The sequence below is a fragment of the Lissotriton helveticus genome, chromosome 3_2, assembly GCF_964261635.1.
Source record: "Lissotriton helveticus chromosome 3_2, aLisHel1.1, whole genome shotgun sequence".
Classification (NCBI taxonomy): domain Eukaryota; kingdom Metazoa; phylum Chordata; class Amphibia; order Caudata; family Salamandridae; genus Lissotriton; species Lissotriton helveticus.
In genome coordinates, this window is record NC_136062.1 from 493989416 (window position 1) to 494005256 (window position 15841).

Genomic DNA, 15841 nt, shown 5'->3' on the forward strand with positions numbered 1-15841 from the left:
GAGGCACTATCATTGTACTGGGAAGCAAACAAACGGATTGTCAGTAATGCAAGTGGGGGAGGCACCACTATTGAATTTGGCTTTGAGCAAACTGGATTCATAGCAGCTGGAGGCAGAAAATAAAGCAGTAAGGGGAGTGGCAAGAGAGACTGCAGGCCAGGGGGGTGGAAGGTTGCTACACCAATTAAAGAAAATGCCCACTGCTCCTCGCAAAGCACCCAGCTGGAAGGGAGCCACGAAGGGAGCCACTGAGCGTGCCAAGCGACTTTTACTTACAAGCCATTCATCAGATTCTGATTTACATTCAAAGCGACAGATTTGATATTGTTTCCCCGCCTACCTATGGTGCCTTACATGATGGGAGTGTCTAAAAACTGGACACCCTATTTATGGTGCTTCACACACTGGAGCTAGTTGAAAACTGGACACCCTGGCTGTGGTGCTTTACACACTAGGACAGTGTGAAAACTGGACATCTTAGCTATGGTACTTTACACGCTGGGACAACCTAAAAAACTGGACACCCTAGCTATGGTACTTTACACGCCAGGGCTAGCTGGAAAACTGGACACCCTAGCTATGGTGCATTACACGCTGGGGCTAGCGGAAAAGTGAGCCTCTTAGCAATGGAACATTACACACTAGGACTAGCTGAAAACTGGACACTCCATCTATGGCGCTTTACATGCTGGGACGTTCGAAAAACTGGACACCCTAGCTATGGTACTTTGTGTGCAGGGACTAGCTCAAATCTGGACACCCTAGTAGTCGTAGTTTACATGTTGGGGCTAGCTGAAAACTGGACACCCGCACTATTGTGCTTTACATGATGGCACTTCCTGCAAACTGGACACTCTAGCTATGGTGCTTACAAGCTGAAACTTTCTGCAAACTGGACACCCTAGCCATGGTACTTTATATGCAGGGACTAGCTGAAAACTGGACACCCTAGCTACTGTACTTTACATGCACTATGTAAAAACTGGACACCCTAGCTATTGTGCTTTACATGCTGGGACAAGCTGAAACTGGACACTCTAGCTATGGTTGTTTGCACGCTGGGACAAGCTGAAACTGGACACTCTAGCTTTGGTGCTTTGCACGCTGGGACTAGCGATGGTGCTTTACATGCTGGGACTAGCGATGGTGCTTTATCCCTGGGTCAGGAAAAGTCCCAGGCAGTGATATCAAAGGTGCACAGGTACAGAAGTAGCGGGTGTCCATGGGGAGGGCGGGTTAGCCAAGGTGCACAGGTACCGGAGGTGAGAGTATCCATAAGAGGAGATCCTGGATACCAAGCACAGAAGCAGCAGAGTCCATGGGTGATATCCCAGGTGCATTGGTACAAAAGCAGAAAGAGTCCATGGGGTGGATTCTCATGGGCACAGGTACGGAAGCAGTCCATGGGGGGATATCCTGGGTGCACAGGTACAGTTGCAGCAGGAGTCCAAGGGACACAGGTACAGAAGCAGTGAGATTCCAAGGGACACAGATACAGTAGCAGTGAGAGTCCAAGGGTCACAGATACGGAAGCCGCGAGAGCACACAGGGTGATATCCATGGTACCCAGGCACAGAAGCAGTGAGAGTCTGAGGTGCACAGGTACAGAAGCAGCGCGAGCGACAGGGTGCTATCCAAAGTGCACAAGTACAGAGGGGATCCTCCGTGTGATATCTCCGATGCACAGGTTCAGAAGGCCTCAGGGTGATATTTTTGACGCCCCGGTACAGAGGCGCACAGTACATGCCCTCCATATAAACCCTACAGTACATTAATCCTCATCTCTCACCCGTGTCTGCATTTACCTCAATTTAAACCTCATTCCTGTAGCCCCTCAAATGCCCTTTCACTGCCTCTCTCTACTTGCCTCATCCACTCTCCTTTGTCTCTACTTCACTCCCCGCCTCCTTCAGACTCCGCCCAGTCCCTGAGCCAATCGAGTGCTGCCTCCAAAATCACTGCTTCAAACGAAGTCCACTTCAGTACCTCTGCCCCTTCCAACCCCAAGCTCTCCGGGTCCAGGCCCAGTTTCCAACACATGTTTGTTTTCATCTGTGTCCCCTCCTTAATCGCTGATCCATCACCCTCAATCCTGAAGCATCCGGGACCCTTCTCACTGTCGAACCCCATACCCTGCCCGCGCTGCACCTCAATTCATGGTGCAATCCAGCCGTCCCTCAAAGTACTCCCTACCTTAATCCCTTATTCTCTACCTACCCCAGCCCCCCTCATCACTCCATTCATAGCTTGGTCTCCCCAGCCCCATCCCTCCCTTAGTCCCCGCCCCTTCCCTAGCTCATTGACCCCACCCCTTCCCTAGCTCATTGACCCCACCCCTTCCCTAGCTCATTGACGCCACCCCTTCCCTAGCTCATTGACCCCACCCCTTCCCTAGCTCATTGACCCCACCCCTTCCTAGCTCATTGACCCCACCCCTCCCTAGCTCATTGGCCCCGCCCCTTCCCTAGCTCATTGGCCCCCCCGCCCCCCTACAGCCCTGAGAGGCTATGCCTCAGTCCTCCAGCCCACTCATGAGTCTTTAAGCTCTGCCCCCAACTCAATCCCAAATTATTCAGCGGTGAAAAACGGTGTCCCAGGTCTTGTTGAAGGCTTGTTGCAGTGGCTGAAAGAAGAACATAAGAAGCACTTAGGAATGTGTTATTACCAAACAGCTGCAGCATCTGCTTAAATCATGTAAATGTAAATGTAAATGTACCGGTATTTATAGAGCGCACAGCTACTTCCCTGAGGTAGTGTCACGGCGCTGTCCGTATACCGCTTAGGAACCCTTCCTGGTTTTCCCTGTGAGTGTCCACTCCTGGTCACCCCCAGGGTGAAACCAGGCATCCCAGCGCTTTTGGGGCCGTTGTGGAGATTAAGCAAGCTATTGCCCAGAGTCACAGAGTGGGACCCATGATTAGAATAGGCACCGAGGCGAGAATTATCAGGTCCGAGGAAATTGAGCCCAAGACCCGCCAAGGCGGGTAGTGAACCCTGGTCCCGGGCCAGACCTCTGCATCAGGGTCTGCCGCTCTAACCATTTGAGCCACACTTCTCCACTCATCATCTGGGTATGTTGATTACACACAACTGCAGCACCAGTCACATCATCAACGGGGTACGTTTATCAGACACACAACTGTAGCACCAGCGCACATCATCAACAGGGTACATGGATCAGACACACAACTAGCACCAGGCACATCATCAACAGGGTACATGGATCAGACACACAACTGTAGCACCAGCGCACATCATCAACAGGGTACATGGATCAGACACACAACTAGCACCAGTGCACATCATCAACAGGGTACATGGATCAGACACACAACTAGCACCAGTGCACATCATCAACAGGGTACATGGATCAGACACACAACTAGCACCAGCGTACATCATCAACAGGGTACATGGACTAGACACACAACTAGCACCAGCGTACATCATCAACAGGGTACATGGATCAGACACACAACTAGCACCAGCGTACATCATCAACAGGGTACATGGATCAGACACACAACTAGCACCAGCGCACATCATCACCAGGGTACGTGGATCAGACAGACAACTAGCACCAGTGCACATCATCAACAGGGTACATGGATCAGACACACAACTAGCACCAGCGCACATCATCAACAGGGTACGTGGATCAGGCACACAACTGTAGCTCCAGCGTACATCATCAACAGGGTACGTGGATCAGACACACAACTGTAGCTCCAGCGCACATCATCAACAGGGTACATGGATCAGACACACAACTGTAGCACCAGCGCACATCATCAACAGGGTACATGGATCAGACACACAACTGTAGCTCCAGCGTACATCATCAACAGGGTACGTGGATCAGACACACAACTGTAGCACCAACGTATATCATCAACAGGGTACGTGGATCACACACACACATCTTGTTGCATAAGTTATGGCTTTAGCGTAACTCTACAAAGGGTGCTTTCCCACCCAAGGGTGTCTCGGGTGAACTTGGTTCAATGCACCCACAATGAATGTGAAAGACAAGTTGTTGTACCCCCATAGAACACTACACGATGTGTAATTGATACAAAGGTATTCTTTTTGGGTTGCCAATCCCATAAACGGATCAGGTTCCCGCGGAAACAGTGACAAAACCTTATTTCATTATTCACGGTGTCACACACGCTGTACTAAGAAGAATGATGACTTTACGTTAAAAGTATTTATCACTATAGGAACAATATGTTACTTAGCAAATCTCACACAACTACACAAAGCATTATAAAAACAGCAAAAAGATATGTTATAAATGAAGAGAACAAAATAAACATTTCCAGCATTATTAAAATGGTATTCAAATATTAACTAGAAACTAACATCTACTTCTATGCGCTGTACTATGAGAGCATGAAATGCAGAGCTTCTTGCAATCTAGAGTTTCTTAGGGAGAAGAGACGCACTGCATACCTTGTTGACAGCAAAGGTTGTCCTTATCAATGGAGACATGAAAACCGTGTTCCCCGTGAAGGGCAAACACCCACTGCGGTAGCAGTCAGTTTTCTTCTGGAACTTGGCATTCTCAGCTTCAGTCTTCAAATGAGATGCATCATCTGTGAAGTCTGAAGTGTGCGGAAGCAGGTGCGACCGTCTTTGGCAGAATCTTTGATGATAATTTGGCTGAAGGACCCCTCCTGACAAGTGGTCAAGTGGCAGTGCTTATATTCTACATCTTAGCAGAAGTTGGAATTTCTGATTTAAGTTTAGTAATGTCTGACTTAGATCATGTTGTTGAAATAAAAATGTTTTAGCTGAGCTATCCATGCATTGTATGCCTTAAGATAGCATTCACTGCATCATTTTATTTTCAGCCGCCATTTTAAGTCATGATCGAAATTAACTTCTGTCTCTCTCATGTTCTGCCCAGCTGAAAGCAGCTGCAATCTTAATAATTTCTCCTAGGTTGAGCTTCGCTGTACTAATGAATACACTGTCTTTCTCTGTACATACCTTCCCCCTAGATAGGCTTGCTCCCAGCCATAGAGCGGCGGGTGCAGGCAGGAATGACCTTGATGTTAAGATAGCATGTACCCGGTCTCAGGATTAAAACCCATCCTTATGTATCTCCTTTGTTCACCAGCTACCAACTGGAAATTTCCAGTCAGGGCGGGTCTTTATTGGTTTTGAACTGTACTTGTTGTATTACCATGCCTGCTGAAGTCATTCCCTCTACAGCAATACAAGGAGGCTGGTCAGACCGGACTCCTCTCGAGTGTATCCTGAATAAAGCTTACTTGGTTTGTATTCTCTACTGTCTGATCGACTCTTTGTTTGTATGGAAGGCTGAGAGGTGGTCGCAAGTGACCCGGGTGACCCATATCTGGTCACTTCCTTCAGTTGGTGCCCGAACAGGTACTCCATCGGATGACCCATCCTTTCCCAATGATGGGTGGGGAGGCCGGGCCATGTCATATCGGATGGGCAGACCAGGGATCGCTGCATGAGAGTCCTGAACTCGCAGCTGCCCCGTCTGTCTGACCGGGCGGTGCCTCGCCCAGTGATCATCCAGACTGGGGTCCAGACGGCTAAACCCTTGGATCTTGCCGTTTGGTCCGAAGAGTCAGCAGTGGAGAATAAATTCATTTGACCTCTGAGCACCAGGTTGAAAATGCCCGGGGAATAGTAAATTTTGGGTTTCCTGTTGTCGTTATTTTTCTGCTGATGCTCAACTAGAAGAAAGTCAGCCAGCGCCTCTGGAAATATACGTAAAACATGGCATCGCCCCTATTATGTTTAGTACATTATGGCACAAATATACGAGGGACAATGCCGAGTTACAGTGGCTTTTGACGGGCACTTTTGATGAACTAAGAATTTTTTTTATTTTTTACAGGAGAAGTTGTTTGCGAAAAGGAGTCGGCAGTTGATGTTTGATTCCCTCAGAACATGGCAAAAAGAGGCTTAACAGAAGCAAATGAAAGCTGAAAAAGAGGCCCAGAGGGAAGGATGCAAACATTGACTCAGAAAGGTCTTGCACATGATAGAGAGATGCAGGAGATCGGAATAGAGCATGCAGATAGGAGATTTCGGCTGAATAGTGATAAATCATATGTCACCGGGAAGAAATTGACACTTTTGTGGAGGAACTGCTAGACACCTCGGTGTGCCCCGCGGAGGATATATCCTGCCCCTGCCCAACTGGCTCAGCTACCCGGTTCGTCCATCTCTGCTGTTTCTGTTTCTGCTTCTGTTCCTGTTGATTGGACTGCCTAGGCCAGAGCACCTCCTGTTCTTTCTTTGTCTTTGCAATTTGTGGCAACTGTGACTGTTAGTAACCCTGCAACACCTATTGCTTCTGCATCCCTCTCTCCAACCCTTACACCCACAACACAACTGACAATGACGTTAGTGCCTGCTCCCTCTGTTGCTACACACACTGTGTTCCTCCATTCCCCGACTGAGTAGTGAGACACCGATGCGTGGCCCGGGCAATAGGGAATGGACAAAATTTAAAGAGAGCAAGGGGCGGACATTGGTCCGACCTGATGTGGGAGATGCAGAGAAAAGAGTGGTGGCTAATCAGGCAGCACAGTGGGCTCATAACCCCAGTCACAGTGTAGAATATATGTGGGGTGTGATCAAAGATTATAAGCCTTTCGTACAGCAACATGCCCTTAAGCACATATCAGCTACTTTGATTGGTCTTTGGTAGCAGCATTTCAAGGGTGTAGCACTGGAGGTTATCTACGATATTAGGGATCATGTGTATGTTACTGATATGGAGCCTGCTCATTTCTTTGGTGACGTTGCAACATTGGTTGCTTATCAGGGAAGGCTACTGGAGAAGAGCCTCACCCTGGTGTCCCAGTACCTAATGAGGGAAGTGTATCCCATATATCACCCTGAAATACCAGAGCAACCGGATCAGCATGATGTCGTTAGTAGATATGGGGTAGCGGCCCGTTTCCAAGAACAGTGGGTTTATACCCCGTGGAAAAAGAGTGAAGTTTTGTTGTCCCTTAAGACCCAGTTACCTGATCCAAGGAAGAATCCGACTGCATGTTATAAAGAATTGACTGGGGGCGCTTGATCGACAGTGATGATGCTCACGGATATTGAAATGTTCTTTGGTTTGTTGGTGCCCATTGTTATTTGGAGACAGGTGCACAAACAAGATCACGTTGTAGAATTGGGTGGTACCTGGGATCAGATTAAAGCAGGGGACCAGGAGAGGAAGTCTGTTGAAAAGCCTAAGGTAGAGATACTTTCTTTGCCTGGCCGAAATATTACATATTACAAATATGCATTCCCTTATTCCACCCGGAAAGATTGATTGGAACAAGCTATCGGCTTGTCAGCAGAAGAAAGATGAGAGTGCGTCTAATTTTTTCCCCGGTTTGAAAGTGAGTTTCTGGATTTTAGTGGACAGAACTTGTCGATTGAAGGTGGTGTGCATTTATTTGTTAGTAGATTTATGTTGAATTTCTTCCCAGAGATTGCAACACGATTACAGGGTTCTAAGAGTACCTGGTCCACATCTTCACCTTCTGTTATCTTGAATATGGCCCAGTATTATTAGCACAGGGAAAATGAGGAGAAGGTGGAGAAAAAGCATAAAGAATTGCAGACGAAGGTGTTGTTGCAACAGGCTTTATCGGGGAAATGGTAGAGAACGTGGTGGTATGACCCGACAGCTTCCTCGTACTGGCAGGAATACTACGCCTGCGGGTAAGACCAAACCAATGTGCGTACTGTAAGGAGGAGGGATACTGGTGCAGCGAGTGTCCTGTGCTTTCTGCAGAAGGGGGCAGTCCCAAAAGGACATGGGTCTCGTGGATGAGGTCGTCCAGATAGTGGCCAGGGCAGAACTCAGGTAGCTGAGACATCGGAGGGCCGAACTGATCAGAACTACTTTGATGACCCTCTGGCATACAGTACTACCACAATGACTATGATACGGATGAAGTGACAGGGATGTCTTACAGCTAGGACGTTTGGGGGCAGGGTGAGGGACCAGTGTTGATACCTATAGACCAAAGAGGTCCGTATAATAGTGCAGACGTGCATGGTTAGACTAAGGAGTTTTTGGTGGATACAGGTACTACGAGCAGTTCTATTTCTCGTTCCCTGGTCCCTTGGGCGGCTCTGTCTGGCAATAAGAACATTTCAGTAGGATTTTCTGGTGTACCAGTTGTGAGCCCCATTTCCTTGCATTTACTGATGGTTCCTTTACTGTGGATACGCCTATTCTGCTGATGTCTAATTGTGGAGAAAATTTGATGGACCTGGATCTATTGAAGAAATTGCATGCCACAATATATCTAGAGAAGGATCTCTCATATGTCCCTTCCAGATTGCTGAGATCCTCCTCAATGAAGCTAGCGAAGGGACCCAAAATTTCCCTTGTGCTGTCTAGGGGCTCCTCCTTTCAGCTTCTAGGTGCTCAGACCTGGAATGAGCTCCCCGCCTCTCTGAGAGCAGTGACGCATTTTACCATTTTCAGAAAGCATCTTAAAACCCTGCTTTTTAACCAAAAACTGTGAGGACTTCTTTAGCACTTTTAGGTTTCCTTATATGCGTCCTTCATGTGCGTTATATGTGTCCTTCTTGGGCGGGTCTATGCCAGGGGCCCTTTTGATGCACCGGGTCACTCGACTGAGTAGCTGTGACCTATACAAATGCCTTTATATTCATATTCATATTGCTCCCCGGAGGGTGTCTATATGTCAATGGATGTTGTGTGTGCTAAGCAGTGCTTGTTTAAAGATGCACCTCTCCCTGTTGAATTTAGAGATGAGCCACCCACACTGTGGGCAACGGGCGACATAGATGTGGGTTTGTTGCATACATCACCTGTTTCGATTCGTGTCAAGGAAGATGCAATTCTACCTCGCATTCCTCAGTATAAGATACCGCAGGCAGGTAGTCGAGCTTTGATGCAAATTGTGCAGGATTTGATTGAGAAAGGAGTGGTTGAAGAGACAACTAGTAATGTTTATAACAGTTGCATTCTTCTGATCCTCAAACGAACACCTTCGGGTCCCTCTGAGTATCATAAAGATGTTTATCGCTTTGTGATTGATTTGTGTGAAGCTAACAAAATAGCTATTCCCCAGTTTCCAGTGGTCCCTGACATTACAACTCTATTGACGATGATTCCTTCTTCTGCTAAATTCTTTTCAGTCATTGACTTGAAAAATGTCTTTTTCAGTATCTCAATTCATCCTGACAGCAGGTATATGTTCAGGTTCACCATACTTGGCAGCAGGAGCTTTAGATTCTGTTGCACTCCTCAAGGCTATAGAGAGAGTCCAAGTATCTATAGTCAGGCGTCGAAAAGTCAGTTGGATTCTTTGTCGCTTCCCACAGGTAATGTATTACTCCAGTATGTTAACGACCTGCTCATTGCCTCGGACACAAAACAGGGTTGCAGAGACAGTATGGTTAAACTGTTGCTCCACTTAGCTGACCATGGTCATAAGGTATCCCTTTCCAAATTCCAGTATTGTCGACTGAAAGTCACCTATTTCAGTCACCTACTGTAGAAGAAGGGCAGGAGATTGACACCTGAACGCATCCATACCATTGTGAAAATGCCTGTTCCGCAAACTCAGAAAGATGTGCCTGCTTTCATAGGTATCACTTCCTATTGCAGGCAGTGGATACCCAGATACCCACTGCTTGTTAAGCCCCTACTGGCACTAACACTTAAAGATGTGGATTAGCCCCTGCCTTGGATGCCAGAGAGTCAGCAGTCTTTCGAGCAATTCAAAACTGTTCTTTGTTCAGCTCTATTATTTATTTATTTATTTATTTAATTGCTTATATCGCGCCAGAATCGACCTATGAGGTATCTCCGCGCTTTGCTCGCATCGGTACTGAGGAAATGTTGACTACGTGTGGTACCACAGGGTGGGTTATACTTCCTGAAACAGAAGAGTTTTTAATGTTTTCCTGAAACACAGATGATTATCATTGTGTCTCAGGTTGGATGGAAGCTTGTTTCAGATGGTAGGGCCTATAAAGGAAAGAGCACGTCCACCTTGTCTGACTTTTTTTATGGTGGGGATTTCCAGTAGACATTGGTTGCTGGAACGTAAAAGGCGTTCAGGTTTGTATATCTGAAGTTTTTGTGCCAGATATCTGGGGCCTTGCCCATAAAGGCATTTGTGCACTAAGCAACAGATTTTAAATTTAACACGTTGTCGTATTGGCAGCCAGTGGAGATGTCTTAGCAGAGGTTTGGACGGGGTTCTTGCAGGAGCATTTAGAATCAATCTGGCGGCCGTATTTTGGACTACCTGCAAACGATTAAGCGCCTCCTCATTTGCTGATATGAGGAGGCCGTTGCAGTAGTCCAAACGGCTTATCACCAGGGTTTGCACAAGAGTCTTCCTGTGGATGTCAGGCAGCAGAGGGAAGACTCGCCTTAACTGGCCAATTGTTCTAAAACAAGCTCCTGTGACGAAGTTAGCATGTTCCTTTAAACTCAGATTCTGATCAAGTTTCACCCCCAAGTTCTTAACAACTAGCTTTGGGCATGGGACAGGGCCTAGTTCTAAAGGCCACCAGTCGGGTGACCAGAGCATGCTGGCTTTCCCAAAAAGCATTAGTTCGGTCTTCCCGACATTACACTGGAGGCAATTAGTAGCCATCCAGTTGGATACTGCTCTCATGCCCTCGGCAAAATTGTTCTTCACTTCAGGTGTAAGAGAGTTGAAAGGAAAAAGCAGCTGGGTGTCATCAGCGTATGACACTGGAGTGAACCCAAACCTTCTCACAATCTCTGCAAGGGGGGCCACATACACATTAAACAATGTGGGGCTTAGGCATGAGCCCTGTGGCACCCCCTTAGTGAGTACCCTCGAGATGGAACGATAGGGTCCCACACTGACAGATTGTGAGCGGCCGGAGAGAAAACTCTCCAACCAGGATAGTGCCAATCCTCCAATACCCACTCTCTGTAATCGGCCGAGAAGAATCTCATGAGACACAGTATCAAAAGCGGCCGACAGGTCTAACAGCACCAGAATCATCGATCCTCCTCTATCCTGTGACATTTTGATGTTATCGGTCACGGAGAGGAGTGCCGACTCTGTGCTGTAGTTGGGTCTGAACCCAGATTGTGATGGGTCCAGGCCCCCTGTCGCCTCTATGAACCTGGAAACATGGATGTTTACATGCTTCTCGGCTAATTTACTTAAGAAGGGCAAGAGAGAGATGGGGCGGAGGTTGGAGAGTTCTGTCCATGGTAAGGCCGTGTTCTTCCGTATTGGGTTCACAACTGCTTCCTTCCACTGCTGAGGGAGCTGACCTTCTTTAAAGGAGAGGTTTAGAATCTTTTGGATTGTAGTACAAAATATATTATTCAAAGTGACAATTAGCTTAGCTGGTATCAGATCAAGAGGGGATCCTGTTTTCATATTATTTATTAGTGTCTGGGTATCACTATAACTAATGTCAGGGAAGGTAAGTAGGGTGCCTCTAGAAGTATCGGGGTAGGTCATGCTGGAATGCTCCAGATCCCCGGGGCATTGAGCAGTGATGATTTTTTTATAAATAATCTCAATTTTATCCTCGAAAAATTGAGAGATGTTATTACACAAAGTTTGTGTAAATTCGTCTGGACTTTCACATGCAGTTGGTTTAGTGAAGGTATCCAGGATTTTATAGAGCTCTCTGGAGGAATTGCCAGCTTCAGCTAACTGTGCAATAATGCTGTTCTTTCTTGCCTGCTTAATGTTTTTATAATAGGTAGACATGGCTTTTTGGTAGTTGATCTTATTTTCATTGGTATGAGTTTTCCTCCAGAGTTTTCCAGCTTCCTACACCCTTGCTTTTCTAATTTTAAAGATTCTGTGTACCATACCTCTCTCTTGGCCGCAGAAGGTTGTTTAATTATTTTTTGTGGGGCCAAGTGATTCAGCATGTCAAGTAGAGTGGCATCAAATTTAGACAAAGCTGACCCAATGTCATCAGAATCCGATATTACAGGCTCACTCCATGTTTCTTTCACTGTTTCTAAAGTGATCTTATGCCAGGGCCTTCGTTTAATGGTCGGTACAGTTGGGGGTTTGTTTGGTTTATTCAAATTTTTAAAGGTGAATTCAAGCATACTGTGGTCTGACCAATTAACTGTATTTGGACGATGACAGTATATTGATGTACAATTGGTAAATATTAGGTCCAGTGTGTGGCCGCCTCTATGAGTGGGCCCACTATTCTGCAGCTCAAGACCCAATAGAGCTAGGTCAGATATTAAGGTCTTTGTTTCTGGATGATCTATGTGGTCCACATGAAAGTTAAAGTCACCCAATAAAATGAACTTTTCTCCAACTTTCATGTGTTGTGCCAGTATTTCCACTAACGCTAAGGTGAAGCCAGCATTGGGTCCAGGGGGACGATAAACTAAGGCACCTTTCCAGTGCTCCTTAGGTCCTATCACAATGTTAAAAATCATAACTTCCATCGCAGGCCGACTAATCTGTTCGATGACAATGACTTTGAGATGTTCTTTATGTATGATGGCAATGCCACCACCAGTTTTCTCAAGACGATCCTGTCTTAAAATTTTATATCCAGTGGGAATCCCCAATGTAATGACAGGAGTAGTATGCGGTTTTAGCCACGTTTCAGTAAGGAAGCTGATTTCAGGTTTAAGAGTGTGGATAAGGTCCCATATTTGTAAGTGATGTTGTGGTAGGGAACGAACATTTAGTAGGAAACTTTTCCAGCCTGTCAGCATGGGTGCATTCTCCCGAACATGGCCCCTGATAATTGATGTATGTGTAGCCTGAAACCTACATATAGCGCATGAGAAAGGTCCATCAGGACTTGGCCAGCAGGCATTAATACATCTCTCCACCCCCTGGGGCTGCAGATTTAATAAAGCTTGAGAGGTGTACCTGAGTCGTATGTCTCGCAAAGATTCCATGACGAAAGGGCAGAATAACAGGCCCCAGGCCCGGTCTGGCACGGACGGGCACAGACGGGCCACTCTTTGGCTACTCTTCGGCTCCGCTGCGCGTTCACAGAGGGGCGAGGGCTAAATAGCCCCGAGCTAGTGAGCCGCTAGAGCGCTAACCGCCAAGCGGTATTCAACCAGGAAGTGGTGTCCTCCCACCCTTTCCAAATCAGGGCTCAGGAGAAATCGCGAGTAACGGCCTGAAAAGCGGCTCGAAAATGCCAATGAACCACCAGCAGTGAGTGTATAAGTAAATGTGTGCAATATCGAGTGTCACAGGTCAAATTTTAAAAAGTTCGTATTTTTAAATCAGTCACAATTAAAACATCTTAAAATATCTCAGGGCATAAGCACAACAGCACAACATTGATTTTCTGTCAAGAGGCTCAGGCGAGCGAGCGGATCGGGGTGACGCTGCCACAATCACCCTTACCGCATCGCGCCGATGTCAGGCTCCGCCTAAATAGCCCCGAGCTAGTGAGCCGCTAGAGCGCTAACCGCCAAGCGGTATTCAACCAGGAAGTGGTGTCCTCCCACCCTTTCCAAATCAGGGCTCAGGAGAAATCGCGAGTAACGGCCTGAAAAGCGGCTCGAAAATGCCAATGAACCACCAGCAGTGAGTGTATAAGTAAATGTGTGCAATATCGAGTGTCACAGGTCAAATTTTAAAAAGTTCGTATTTTTAAATCAGTCACAATTAAAACATCTTAAAATATCTCAGGGCATAAGCACAACAGCACAACATTGATTTTCTGTCAGGAGGCTCAGGCGAGCGAGCGGATCGGGGTGACGCTGCCACAATCACCCTTACCGCATCGCGCCGATGTCAGGCTCCGCCTAAATAGCCCCGAGCTAGTGAGCCGCTAGAGCGCTAACCGCCAAGCGGTATTCAACCAGGAAGTGGTGTCCTCCCACCCTTTCCAAATCAGGGCTCAGGAGAAATCGCGAGTAACGGCCTGAAAAGCGGCTCGAAAATGCCAATGAACCACCAGCAGTGAGTGTATAAATAAATGTGTGCAATATCGAGTGTCACAGGTCAAATTTTAAAAAGTTCGTATTTTTAAATCAGTCACAATTAAAACATCTTAAAATATCTCAGGGCATAAGCACAACAGCACAACATTGATTTTCTGTCAGGAGGCTCAGGCGAGCGAGCGGATCGGGGTGACGCTGCCACAATCACCCCAACTATAATAAGTGCTTTGTGTTGTATGTCCATGAGTTGGGCGGTTGTGCGCTTTCTGTTTTAACACAAAAATTTGGAGATAAGCAACGGGTGTGTGCTTATTTCCCTGCTGTGCTTGACCCTGTCACGCATGCCCTTCAGAGCTGTCTAAAAGCGGTTGCGGCTGTCTGAATACCACAATTGGCAGGACTCGAACTTGATACTGACCTCACAGTCATGCTGAGGATACACTTTTGAATAAGACAAGGAAACAGCACCTCACCAGTGCACGTCTGACCGGTTACGAGTTGACGCTCTTCCAAAAGCATATCACGATCAAACGCTGTGCCACTCTGAATCCAGCCACGTTACTACCCCTCCCTTCTGAGAATGAGGAAATTGACATGCATGACTGCATTTTTCGGACGGAGGAGGAGACGAAGGGACGGGAAGACTTGACTGATGTTCCCTTATCTGACCCCCAAGGGGAACTATATGTTGATGGCTCTTGTTTCAAATTACTAGATGGCACCACCACTGCAGCATATGCAATACTACGCTGCACACGATTGTTGAGACATCACAAGTTCCCTATCAGTCTGCCCAAGCAGCTGAGCTAGTCGCCCTTATTCGAGCCTGTGAGTTGAGCCAGGGACTGGTTTTTAATATTTATACTGACAGCCAGTACGCCTTCGGGGTCGCCCATAACATTGGGCGGCTCTGGGCGTTTTTTTTATATCGAAGTTAGTAATATCGTTAGCAAAAATATAGTTGTCAATAATATCGAAGAAAAAAATTGTTTTAAGGATGCATTTTATATGTATGTTTAACTTTTTTAATGTATTTTCATAAATATTTAAATATATGTATTAAATGTTTAGAAATTAGTAATTTTTTTAAGTACATTTTGCGTTTTGATATCAGAGCGGGTTGTGGGTTTAAAGGGGAATAGTGTGTGAAGTAGTTTAATTATAATTAATTAATTAATATGTTTTATTTATTGTTATTGATTATTAAATTATTGTTAATTATTAATTGGCAATTATTTATATTAATTGGTTAATCTATAGTTATAATAATTATTATTAATTTATTATTAATTTGTGTTTGTTATTGGTAATTAATCTATTGTTAATTATTAATGGGTAATTACATTTTGTTAATTGATTAATTGATAATTAAATTATATGATTTTTTATGTGTCGTGGGTTGTGGGTTTATAGGGGAATAGGGGGGCAAGTAATTAAATTAATTAAATAATATGTTTTATTTATTGTTATTGTTAATTAATTTTAATTATTAATAGGTAATTAATTTTTATTAATTGATTAATTGCTAATTAGTTTCAATGTGGTTTTTATGTGTAGAGTGTTGTGTGTTAAAGGGGGAATAGTGTGGGAAGTAATTTAATCTTATTTAGGTAAATATTTAATTCTATTGGTATGTATTAATACTTTTTTGTTAATTAATTATTAATATGTTATTTATTTTGAAAAAATTATTTATTTGATAAGTATGTTAATTTAACCCCTACGTTATTCTACATTTTCCACACAGTTACATGCACTGGAGTTGGAATAGTAATTGTAACCCCTACAATATCCAACACTTTCCCTACTGTTTCACTCAGTGGAGTGGGAAGAGTAATTTTTACCCCTACGCTATCCAACACTTTCCCTACTTTTGCACTTACTGGAGTGGGAATATTGATTTTAACCCCACGCTAT

At 45.5% G+C, this 15841-nt stretch overlaps 1 protein-coding gene across 1 annotated transcript in view; it reads right to left on the reverse strand.

Annotated features, from left to right (window-relative positions):
• Positions 1 to 512: 512 nt before the first annotated feature.
• LOC144826099 (para-nitrobenzyl esterase-like) overlaps positions 513 to 15841 on the reverse strand; it is a 256871-nt gene continuing 241542 nt past the window's right edge. The window contains exon 9 of the mRNA XM_078684481.1: positions 513 to 2623. The gene's annotated coding sequence lies outside the window, so the exon portion shown is untranslated. The remainder of the gene's footprint in view (positions 2624 to 15841) is intronic.